Here is a 12019-nt window from a genome sequence, read left to right on the forward strand (position 1 = left end):
GGAAAAGGAGGCGACTGCGTTGATTTGTCATTTCATGGTCAGTTGGTGTGGAGGATGATGCCATGGTTGCGTGCATGGTCTGTCAGTGTGGGTGTTGATCCAAGTTCTGCTGGCCACCAGCTGTGCCCACAAAGGCAGAGGTGTTCTAGCCGAAGATCATTACTTCTTTTTTGTCGGAGTTGAGTTTGAGGCAGCTGTCTCTCATCCATTTGGCTACATTGGTCATTGCGTTACAAAAGTTGGCTTTAGCATTGGAGGAGTCCTCGGTGAGCGAGAGGATTAGTTGAGTGTTGTCAGTGTAGTAGTTTATGTTGTGTCCGTGGGTCATGTATATGTTGAACAGGGTGGGGCTGAGGGATGATCCTTGTGGTACGCCGCATATGATGTTCTTGGGTGCGAAGGTGAAGGGAGGCAGTCGAATGTCTGTGTGTGTGTCTTGAGAGGAAGTAGGCAATCCACTTGAGGGCTATAGGAAAGTGTCCATTTTGGCATGGTTACCCCCAACTTTTTGCCTGGTATCTGATGCAACTTTGACTGAAAGTGAGCTGAGTCCCTGCTAACCAGGTCCACAGTACCAGTGTTCTTTCCGTAAAAGCGTACCATTGTTCCACAATTGGCACTCCTTCAGGCTCCATGTAGGTCCCTAGTAGGTGGTACCCCGGCTACAAAGGGCACTGGGACTAAAAAGGGTCTCTAAGGACTGCAGCACAAATTGTGCCACTTTAGGGGACCCCTCACCAAGCTCATGCAAACTGCCACTGCAGCCTGCATGTCTTGGTGCAGAGAAAAATGAAGAGTCAACATGGCACATACCCCTGTGTACCATGCCCGCAAAACACTGCATGTGGTATAGGTAAGTCACCCCTACAGCAGGCCTTACAGCCCTAAAGCAGGGTGCACTATACCCCATGTTTGGGCATATCTGAATGAGTAGATGTGTCCCTGTGATATTTCAGTTCCCCCTTAGATACCAAAAGTGCACAGGGAAGCCATACCCAGTACATGGGCTGGACATCCGTCTTTGCGAGTTTCCCAGCTACATGATGGCTTCACTATACCCCCAGGTGTTTGGTACCAATCATTTCATCTTGGTAAACCCACACTGATGCCAGTGTTGGATTTACTAAGAAATACACCCAGAGGGCACCTTAGAGGTGCTCCCTGAAGACCTACTGACTACTAGTGTGTAGACTGACTGGGCTTGACCGGCCAGCCACAATAGACATGTTTCTGACCTCCTGAGGTGAGAGCCTTCGCTTTCGGAGGCCAGGAACAAAGCCTGGTCTGGGCGGGGGTGTGAACACCTCCTCCAAGCAGGATGTGCCTTCCAGGGCAGGAAGCTTCAATAGCCCTGCCACCTTTATGTGACCCAGGCCTCTCCAGATAGTGGAGATGCCCCCCCCCCCCATCCAGCTCCCACTTTTGGCAGCAAGACAGGCCCAAAATTAGTAAGATTAGTAGGTGTGCCTACATTAAGCCAGTACCACCCGTCAGATGGACTGACAAGCTGATTTGGACCCCACTTTTCAGATTCCTCCATATTGTTTTGGCAGATTTAACATTCTAAGGTCAGGGTTATGCCCACTTCCCACAGGAAGTGGTCATATAGAGGTTGTAGACACCCGTCACTCTCCTTAATGCCCCTAAATTGAGCATTTAGGTGGCACTTCTGAACCCAAGAACTCAGATTTGACTGATCAAGAGAAGAGGGATGAACAAGAGTCACTGCCTGGCGAGAACTGCAGAAGAGCTGTTGACTTTTGGGGCGAAACCCTGCCTGCCACAACTTCTCTCAACAATTGCGACAGAGTCACTCATCCTGCCAGCTGGACACCTACAAAATCCTTGTGTAGCCTGCCAGCCCCTCGCAAATCGCCTCAAGCCTCCCTTGGAGTAGAGGAACTCCTCCCCTGCAGCCCGCATGCACTGACAAACAAAGTCCGGTCCACCGCCTTGCAGCTCCCCATCCCGACTGACACCGCAGAGAACCTGCAAGAGGTACTCGTGCTTGGTAAGATCAGATCTGTCTCCCCACCGAATGTGAAGACACCAGGACCAGCCGGAGCCATGCAGCGCCAATCCTTGGGGTACCTGATGCCCTGCACCAAACAGCAACAGCGGGAGTCCAATCTGGATTCCCACTGCCCTATGACCGAGGAACCATAAAGGGATGTCAGCATCACTGCGACCCACTTCATGAGAGCCCCAGCTGTCCTGATTTTGTCCCTGTCAGCTGTTTGTTCCTATCCGCAAGGAGCCCCTTTGCGCATTCAGCCCAGCTGACCTAACCACACTGCACCCATGCCGCTCAGCCTGGGTACCGATGAACCGGCTGTGTCTGCTTGCTCCAAGACCCCCTGCGACCTAAATCCCAGTTTGGGAGCCCTCAGACTTTTTCCCAAATCCCCCTGTGCAGCCTGTTTCTAGGTGGCCCCCCTTCTCCGTAGCGCACCCAGCTACCAACTTCACCAGCCCCCAGCTTCTGGCTCAATGCAGGCAGGTCCAGAAGAACTGCTGAAAGTACTTTGGACCTTGGCCCCCTACTGCATTGAATCCAGAAGGTGAACCCCTAAAGCTGACAGTACCTACCTTTGTTGCATTTATGACTTTTCCTCCCATAGGATTGTATTGTGCGTAAAAGCGCACAAGTTTGAACTATTTGCTTACTTGTACAAACTGATGTTGAAGATTACCTTTGAACGATGTTTTTGGTTTTAAAACATATATAAAAAGAAGTGTTATTTTTCTAATTTGGTCTCTGATTTATTCTTTGAGTGTGTGTCTCATTTATTGCCTCTGTGAGTACAAAAAATGCTTTGCACTACCCTCTGATAAGCCCAACTGCTCGCCCATACTACCATAAAAGAGAGCATTAGTATTATCTACGTTAGCCTCTGTAAATCAATTGGGGACCCACTGGACTCTCTGCACAGTGTACTTACTTTTAATACACTATGTAGAGAGCTGGCTTCCTATGAGTGCATTTTGCTGTATGCCAACATTGTAGAGTCCTTCGATGAGGGTGTGGTGGGAGACAGTGTTAAACGCAGAAGAGAGGTCAAGGAGGATGAGGGACACACTGATTGGGTTGGATCTGAGGTTGATGAGACGGTGGCGGCAGGAGGCAGTGGGCGCCCCGAAGTGGATGGACGACTTGATGGCTGTGGTGGCCTGAGTGGTGAGCAGAGACCAGGTGGTTATTGTTCAGCTGGTGTTCACTGGTTGATAGGGGTTGTCGAGGCAGAGTGGTGGATTGGGGGTTGAAGTTGTTGTAGACGGTGGCAATCTTGCTGCGGAAGTACTCTGAGAGGGTGTAGCAGAGTTCTTGGGAGGGCTGGATGGTGTTCTCTGTGGCTGTTGGGTCGGGGAATTCCTTGACAATTTTGAAGAGTTCCTATCTGTGGTTGGCCGTGGTGTTGATGCGGTTAGTAATGGCTGCTCTCTTGGGTTCCTTGATGCGCAGGTGGTAGTTGCTCAGGGCTGTTTTGTGAGTGTCTCGGTCGGCGGTGTCCTTGGTCATGCACCATCGCTTCTTGAGCCAGAAGCAGGTGCGCTTGGTGGTTCTGAGCTCTGGGGTGTACCACCTGGCTATTTTTGAGGTCTTGTTATTTCTTGCTGGCTTCAGCGGGGCAACTCTGTTGGCGCAATTGTTGATCCAGGCGGAAAAGTTTTGGATGGCTTGGTCAAGGTCAGCTGAGGTTTTGGGTTGTGTGGTGCTAGGAGCCTGTGTCCATTGAGTCTCGGCTACCTTGCTCCAGCTGCCGTGGGTGGTGTCTGGTGCTTTGCGATGCTATGCTGGGCGTTGGAGATGGTTAATGTGAACAATGGCATAGTCGGTCCAGGTGAGTTCGGTGGCATGGGCAAATTTGATTCTGTTGCTGGAGGTAAAGATGGCGTCGAGTATGTGACTGCCTTTGTGGGTGGGTTCAGTGATTGGTTCGGTGTGGCCTATGTTGTTGAGGTTCTCCAGGAGGGAGGTAGAGTTGGCGTTGTCGACGTGGAAATTGAGATCATAGAGCAGGACGTAGCGGTGGGAGTCCATGGCCAGGGAGGCGTTGAGGTTGGAAATGGCATCTCAGAATGCTGGTCGGGGTACCAAGGGTGTGAGAAGCTGGCTTGGTATATGATGCACACTTATGTAAGTGGGCACCTTGCACCAATCCAGACAACACTTATGGGTATTTTAGTGGTCTTAGACAACCTTTGAAAGCTCTCTAAGGGGTAGCTGTAGAGAGCAGCCTTCAGGCTTTGTCCAGAAGGAGTGTAAAGCAGCTTGTTTTACCAGAACATAATCTTATAATTATAGATTAAGTGAATAAGAACCACACAGTGTATTTATAAAAATATGTATTTATTATAAGACACTCACTAACACGTACATATATCTCCTACCCGGAGATATACACAATACACACTATACTTTACAATAGAATCAGGTAAGTAGCATTTAATACACTGCGGTCACCAGGGGGGAACCAAACCATATACTAAATAAGTGGTATGCGAACCACGACTCAAGTCAAGACTGTACCCAGAACATGTAGAAGTGTCAGGGACCCAAGAAACCACCTGAGGTGAATAACTAGGAGCCCCACAGAGGTCATGTGCTAAGTCGGAACTCGACCGCGTGATCAAAACAAGTCAACGGGTAAGTCGCGGTTGCAATTTTAGAGAAGAAGGACCCTTTCCATTGGACCCTGAGGAAACCCTGTGGAAGACAGAATGTTGGAGAGCCACCCCAACTGTGGATACTGTAGGAACCAGGATACCTGCCCAGGGAAGCCGGGTGCTTCGGTGTGAAGTGGCGTCGAAAACCGCTGTCAAACCCAATGGCGGACTTCAGAAAGATGCCGCTGCTGAAGAAGGTGAAAGTGTCCGGTGGAACCCAAAGGTGGATTCAAGATGTGAAGAACCTGCAAGAAGAGGGACAGAGTCTATGTCACTCAGGAGTGACCAGGAGGCACGGAAGACGACTGCCCACCGGTGTCGGGTGTTGCAGGGGAGCTGACGGTGACCTTAGTACTGCAGCTGTGTGGACCAGGCAATGCTGTGGAAGACCAGAAGCCATACACGAGCTGTCGGATGTCGAGAGTTGAGTGGTTGGTGTCCGGCAGGAGCACCAACAAGCCTTGGCAACTGTAGCCAAAGTCGAAGTGGAGAAAGATGCAATATTGGGACCATCAAGGTCCTGGAGACTCACCACAAGTAGGAGAGTCAGGGCAGGCTTTGAGAAATCAGCGGAGACCAAAGAATATGAAGATGACCCTCAAGAGAACCCACAGGCCTTAGGCACTGGAGTCGCAAGAGGACCTCGAGCAGCTCACCAAAGATGCAAACCCACGATGCAAGAGGATGCGGTGAGGATGAAGATCTTGATCACTGGAGATGCTTGAGGTTGGGGCTCCTTGAAGCCCGAAGATCTTGGTGGAAGGAAGCCAACAAGCCTTTGCAACTGCAAGTCGGCACGGTGCACACGGGTTCTGTTCCTGGGGCTCCGACGAGTGATACTGGCCTCAAACTTGGTGAGAGGACAGGGCAGGCCTCGAGGGTTGTGAAGAACCACCACCTGTGTTGCTGAGCCTTCCGGAGTCCGTGGCAGCTCAGGAGCAGCAGACCGGTCAGCTTAGTTGCGGTGCCTGCAGATTTAGGGAAGTGACTCCTTCACTTCAAGGGAGATTCCTTCAGGTGTCTTGGCTGCCCACAGGCTTTGGAAGGTTCCTGTATGGTCCACAGGCACAGACGTTGCAGCAGACAAGCAGGGCGATGAGATCAGGAGCAGCAGGAGTCTTTCGAGTTGCAGCCTGGATGCCCAGAGCGAAGTCCAGCCAAGTCCAAAGTGCCCAGCCGGTCGAAGAAGAAGTGGTGCCTGAAATGAATCTTGTCCCACGCCGAATCTAGGGACCAACCCACAGGTAAGACCTTAAGTACCCTAAGGAAAGGAATGGGACGATTCGGTGATGAAGGCCATGTCAGAGCAAGGGAGGGGATGGTGTCCCAGATTGTGTATAGGTTTGTTTTCTGTCCTGAACTTACATTGTATATTCTTGGGGCACCTGATGTTTCACAGTTTCTGACAGTGCTTTTTGTTTACTTCTCCTTCAGCACATGCCACGCTCACTTAAGTTGCACCGGTCCCTACTCGACCTTCACTTGTGGCTTCTATTTGCGGGCACACCAGTAAGAGTAGTAGCAAAGTGCCTACTGAGGCAGATGGCTTTGGCTTTTTGTGTTTATTACCTCCTATGTACACTAACAGTAAAGAGGCAAAATATCAAGAGTCATCATGCATGAAAGTCCCCACACCAAATGCTGTGCTGTGGACCGGTCCAAAATGTGAGTTTATTTATTTATTTATTTTGTCAATTTATAGGGCGCAACAGCTACCCAAAAAGGGTTTCCCGGCGCCTAGACACAGCTAGTTTGAGGGCAGAAAGAGGGAGGTGGCTGTTGAGTGTTTATTGTTCAAACAGCCAGGTCTTAACAAGCTTTCTGAACCTAAGATAGTTTTCTTCCTTTCGGATACAAGGGGGGAGTGTGTTCCAAAGGGAGGGTCCCAGATAGGCAAAGGATCTACCACCTGTTCTTGCTCGTTTGAACCTTGGTATGCAAAAACGGGCTGCCGTCTGCGACCGGAGGTTTCTCTTAGGCGTATAGAGGTAGGCAAGAGTTTGGAGATATTTTGGTGCTGTACCCGCTTTAATTCTGAACATATAGTTCAGGGCTTTAAAGCGGATTCTGCTTTCGATCCTAAGCCAATGAAGATTCCTACGATGGTTCGAAACTCCGGAGTTCTTCGGAATATTGCAGAGTAGCCTGACCGCTGCATTTTGCACTACTGAGTGGCATTTACAAAAAAATATGGCTTTAAGGGGCTGACCCATAGTACTTCTCTTTGTATTTTTCTGCATTGCAAGAGATCTGGCACGCAGCCAGAGTTGAGTTGCTTTTATACCCGACCTAAAAAGTGCTTTGAACTTCAACAGATTATTCACCCTTTTTCTAAAATTCAAACCTTTCTCAGGTTTCTGTAGCTAATAGTGGTAAACGTAATCCAGCCAAGTTTGAATTTAGCAAGAGTGAAATTATGAAAAGTGGGAAAAGGTACAAATAATTATTGGGTCTGACAACAGAAGTATAGACAAAAAGACTTACGGGCCTATTAATTAGCCAGTTTGCGTTGCTCTTGCACCACACAGCATGGTGCAAGAGCAATGCAAACCCCAAATGTGATTTATGAAGCCATAAAAGGTCACTTTGCGTGGCTCTGAGTGGCTCTAGAAATCTGAAGTAAGACAATGTAGCGCAAATCGCTGCCGTACCTTACTCGGACCTGGAAAGGAATTCCATGGGTGTTGCGTGGGTGTTCCCACGCAACTCCCATGTTTTTTTTTACGCATTCCCAGATTTACCAGAACTGGAAGACCTAGGAATGCACCAAAAAAATACACCTTCTCAGGTAATGCGTAACGAGGAGAAATATCTTCATTTCTCCTCGTTACTTCCTTTTTCGAGAAAAATACGCCTCTCAGGATTGTTTTTGTGCAGGAAGGTGTGTCTTCCTGCACAAAAACAATCCTGCATGCAATACAGGTACCCTTGCACCACTTCACTCCACTCCACTCTACCCCAATCCACCTCACTCTACTCTACCCCAGTCTACCCCACTTCAGTCTACCTCATCTACCCCTCCACTCCAATTTACCCCACTCCACCTCAATTTACCCTAATCCACCCCACTCCAATCTACCCCACTCCACTCCACTCCAATCTATCCCACTCTACTCCAGTTTACGCCACTCCACTACAATCTACCCCAATCCACTCCTATCCAATCTACCCCAATCCACTCCACTACGGTCTACCCCAATTTACCCCACTCCAATCTACCCACTGCAGTTCACCACAATCTACAGCACTGCACTCTAATCTACCCTAATCTCCCCCACTCCACTCCAGTAGCATCTATTCCACTTCACTCCAATCTACCATACTCCACTCAGTTTAACCCACTTAACCCATTCCACTCCAAACGACCCCATTCTACCCCACTCCACTCCAATCTACCCCACTCCGCTCTAATCTATTCCAATCTACTCAAATCCGTTCCAATCTACCCCACTCAAATGTACCCAACTGCACTCCGATCCTCATCAATCCACCCCACTCCAGTCTACCCCAATCCTCCCCACTCCACCACAATGTAACCCATGCCACTCCAGCCTACCCCATCACAATATACCCCTCTCCACTCTATCCCAATATACTAATATACTTGACTCTACACCACTCTACTCCAATCACCCCACTCCACCCCAATCTACCCTCTCCACCACAATCTAATCCACTCTACCCAATCTACCCCATTCCATTCCAATCTAACCCTTTCAACTCCAGTGTTCCCCACTCCACTCCAATCTACCCCACTCATCTCCACTCCAACCTACCCATTCCAATCTGCCACAATCTAAACCACTCCACTCCTCTCTAACCCACTCCACTCCAATCTCCATACCACTGGATCCCACTCCACTCCAATCTACCCTACTCTACTCCAGTCTACCCCACACAACTCCATTCTGCCCCACTCCAATCTACTACAATCTACCCCTCTACACTCTACCACAATCTACAACACTTCACAACAATTTACCCCACTCTACTCTAATCTACCCCCTCCAATCCTCCAATCTACCCTACTCCATTTCAATCTACCCCACTCCACTGTACCCCAATCTACTTCACTCTACCGTGCCCCAATCTACCCAACTACACTCCAATCTAACCCACTCCACTCAAATCTACCCCACTCCACTCTAACCCACTTCATCGCAGTCTACCCCACTAACCCCCACCCCACCCCACTGTCTACCCTACCCCACCTCAATCTACCCCACTCCAATTTATCACACCCCACTCCAATCAACCCCACTCCACTCAAATCTACTCCACTCCAGTCTACCCCATTCTACAGCAATCTATCCAAAACTACCCCACCCCACTCTGCCTCACCCCACTCCAATCTACCACACTCAAGTCTATCTCACTGTACTCCACTTTACCCTACTTCACTCCAATTTACCCCAATGTACAACACTTCACTCCACCCTAATCTACCAACTCCACTTCACTCCAATCTATCCAACTCCACTCTAAAACGCACTTCACCCCACTCCAATCTACCCCAAAACACCCCACTTCAATCAAACCCACTCCACTCCAACCTACCCCACTCCAGTTCACTTCAATCTAGGCCAATCTACCACACTGCACTGTAATCTACTCCAATCCACTCCAATCTACCCCACACCACCCCAATCTACCCCAATCCAATCTGCCCCAATCTAATCTACCCCGATCAAATTTACCCCACTTCAGTCTGCCCCACTCCAGTCTACCACTCCAACCTCCAACCTGCCCCGCTCCCCCACTCCAACCTACCCCACCCCACTTCACTCTACCCCGCTTCAGTACAGTCTACCCCACTCCACTCTACCCCAATCTACCCAACACCATGCCTACCTACCCCACTGCGCTTCACTCCAATCTAGGCCAATCTACCACACTCCACTCTCATCTACTCTGCTCCAGTCCACTCTAATCTACCCCACTCCACCCCAATCTACCCCAATCTAATCTACCCCAAAGCAGTCTGCCCCACTCCAGTCTACCACTCCAATCCACAGAGAGTTTCGAGTGTACTTTTGGAATTGTACTTGCACTCGATTTTACATTTGAAACGTAAAAGCAAAGCCGATTTGTTTGTTTTGGCTGTGGGATCCAGTCCCTGGCTTCAGCCTACCCTTCCACCTGTTGAATTGTCCTTGTCGGCATAGGAAAGGCTATAGGCCCATTTATACATTGCGTCAAATAGTTGCAACACAAAGCTCTGCAATGCTCTGCTTTGCTAACTTTGTGTCATTGGGAGCCTTACATGGGGGGACGCATGTGGGTTCCATTGCAACCACCAATGGGTTTTGATGCACATCCCCATCTACAAACATTCTTAGACAGGGATTTATTTGCACCAAAATCTTATTTTTCCTACTCTGCATGCTTGCTGAATCGTACAGTACACATACAAAGCAGGAAATGTGTTAAGGGATAGTTCTTGTACTGGAAGGGTAAACTTCCAGTACATAAACTGTTTCTTACAGAACACACCAACACTTGCACTATGTCACAAGAGCGAGTCCATTGACACATGGCAGCATAAAGTGTGCCAGCCCAGGGAGAGAGGACATATCGTAATACACTCTTTTCTGCTCTTCCTTTCATGCAAAGCAGCACAGCAACTTCACATCAACTAGGCTCGTGCCCCCTGGCGTAGGGGCTCCATAGGTCTTGATTCAAGGAAGGAACATGACCCCTTATAGCCTTTTGAGAACAAAATGCAAACATAGTTTATGCAACACATCCCTCCCACCCTCGGCTTTGATGAAACTGCACTAAACATAACTTTACCCCATTGTTGCAGATTTACTATTCTAAACCCAAATCTAGTTTGGTGAACTTTACGAATACACACAGTAGAAGTCCATCACAGAGCTCTCGGGTATGGAAGGGCACTTTATATAACATTACATATGTATTTGTTACTTTATTCACCTCAGACCTTGGAATGATGAACGTCTGATTGGACCCAATTGGGTGTGAACCTGTGACCTTGAGTTCAAATACATTCTTGCAGGGGGTGCATTATTCCAATGAGAGTACACATGCTAGCTCTAGTCAAGGTCATCACAAGTCATCAATCATTGATTTACGGGCTTTGGTGTGATGGTTGTTGATTGTGCACCAGTAAAAAAACATCTACACTATTCACCATACCATAAGACAGCAATCAAAACTATTGTATTAGTGTAGCACAGAAATATCTCCAAACTCTCTCATCACATAACCAAGCTTTTATTGTGATGGGTTGGTTGTTGATTAGGGGTGGCTGAAATGTTGCGTTCCACCCACAAAATTGGTGGAATTTTGGCCACTCCGCGTTACTCTTTAAGGGGGAGTACTGGCCGAATTCCATCAACCACAGCGTGGTGTAATTTGTCTCCCACGAGGCTCCAGAATATGGTAGCTGGCAAGCACGAGTAAGATTTGGCGTCCCCTAGCACGATTTTCTAACGTGGGCTGTAACCAGCGTTCGCGAGCGTTCGCAGTCAAGTAGATTTGCTGCCGCTCGAGTAGATTTTCTAGCGTGGGATCAGCGTTCATGAGCATTCATGGTCAGGAGGCTGCCGTTCAAGTAGATTTGCTGCCGCTCGAGTAGATTTTCTAATGTGGGCTCAACGTTCGCGAGCGTTTGCAGTCAGAGGGCTGCCGTTCAAGTAGATTTGCTACCACTCGAGTAGATTTTCTATTCAAGTGGCAACAAAATCAACTCGAATGGCTGCGTGCTCTTGCGCAACACGTAGTGAGTGCAGTTTGCGCTGATTTTCAGTACTGCTCGCAATGCTGGCACTAAATTACATAGCGAGCTGCATAATTTCCTCCCGTTGGTGGAATTCTGTGGAATCTTGCTGAGTTTTTCTGTAATTCGGCAGAATTCTGAAGTGTGAAAGTCAGCGAGTTCAGCCCACCCCAATTGTTGATGTTATAATATGCACCAGTACAAAAAATTGTTCAATTCACTCTGTAACGACTGCCAGCTATTAGCTTCTGGATTGCGAACAAATGCCTGTAGTATCTCCCAGGGGCTTAAATTGGGTGAGATAACTAGGTGACCCTGCTGCCCTCCTTCTTCAACCATCCCAGGATGTGCGGCCCTCTGCCCACTGATTCCTGTATGAGTCTATTTGTGTCTCAGGGGCTGTGACACCTGCAAAGTTCATTACAGACAAGGGGGCTTATTTATAAAAGGGTTGTGTCACGTTTGCACCATGCAACGTGGTACATGCGTGATGCAAACCTCTAAGTCTTATTTTTTTAAGCCATGCAAAGCCACTTTGCATGGCTCTGATTGGTTTAAAGAATATGGAGTAACGCAACACAGCGCAAATCACTGAATTGCGTAACACTG

The 12019-nt window shown here is 48.7% G+C and overlaps 1 protein-coding gene across 1 annotated transcript in view; it reads left to right on the forward strand.

Annotated features, from left to right (window-relative positions):
- LOC146808456 (transient receptor potential cation channel subfamily M member 2-like) overlaps positions 1-12019 on the forward strand; it is a 694250-nt gene that overhangs the window by 4791 nt on the left and 677440 nt on the right. The window lies entirely within an intron of this gene.

Source organism: Triturus cristatus, chromosome 8 (genome assembly GCF_964204655.1).
Source record: "Triturus cristatus chromosome 8, aTriCri1.1, whole genome shotgun sequence".
Classification (NCBI taxonomy): Eukaryota; Metazoa; Chordata; class Amphibia; order Caudata; family Salamandridae; genus Triturus; species Triturus cristatus.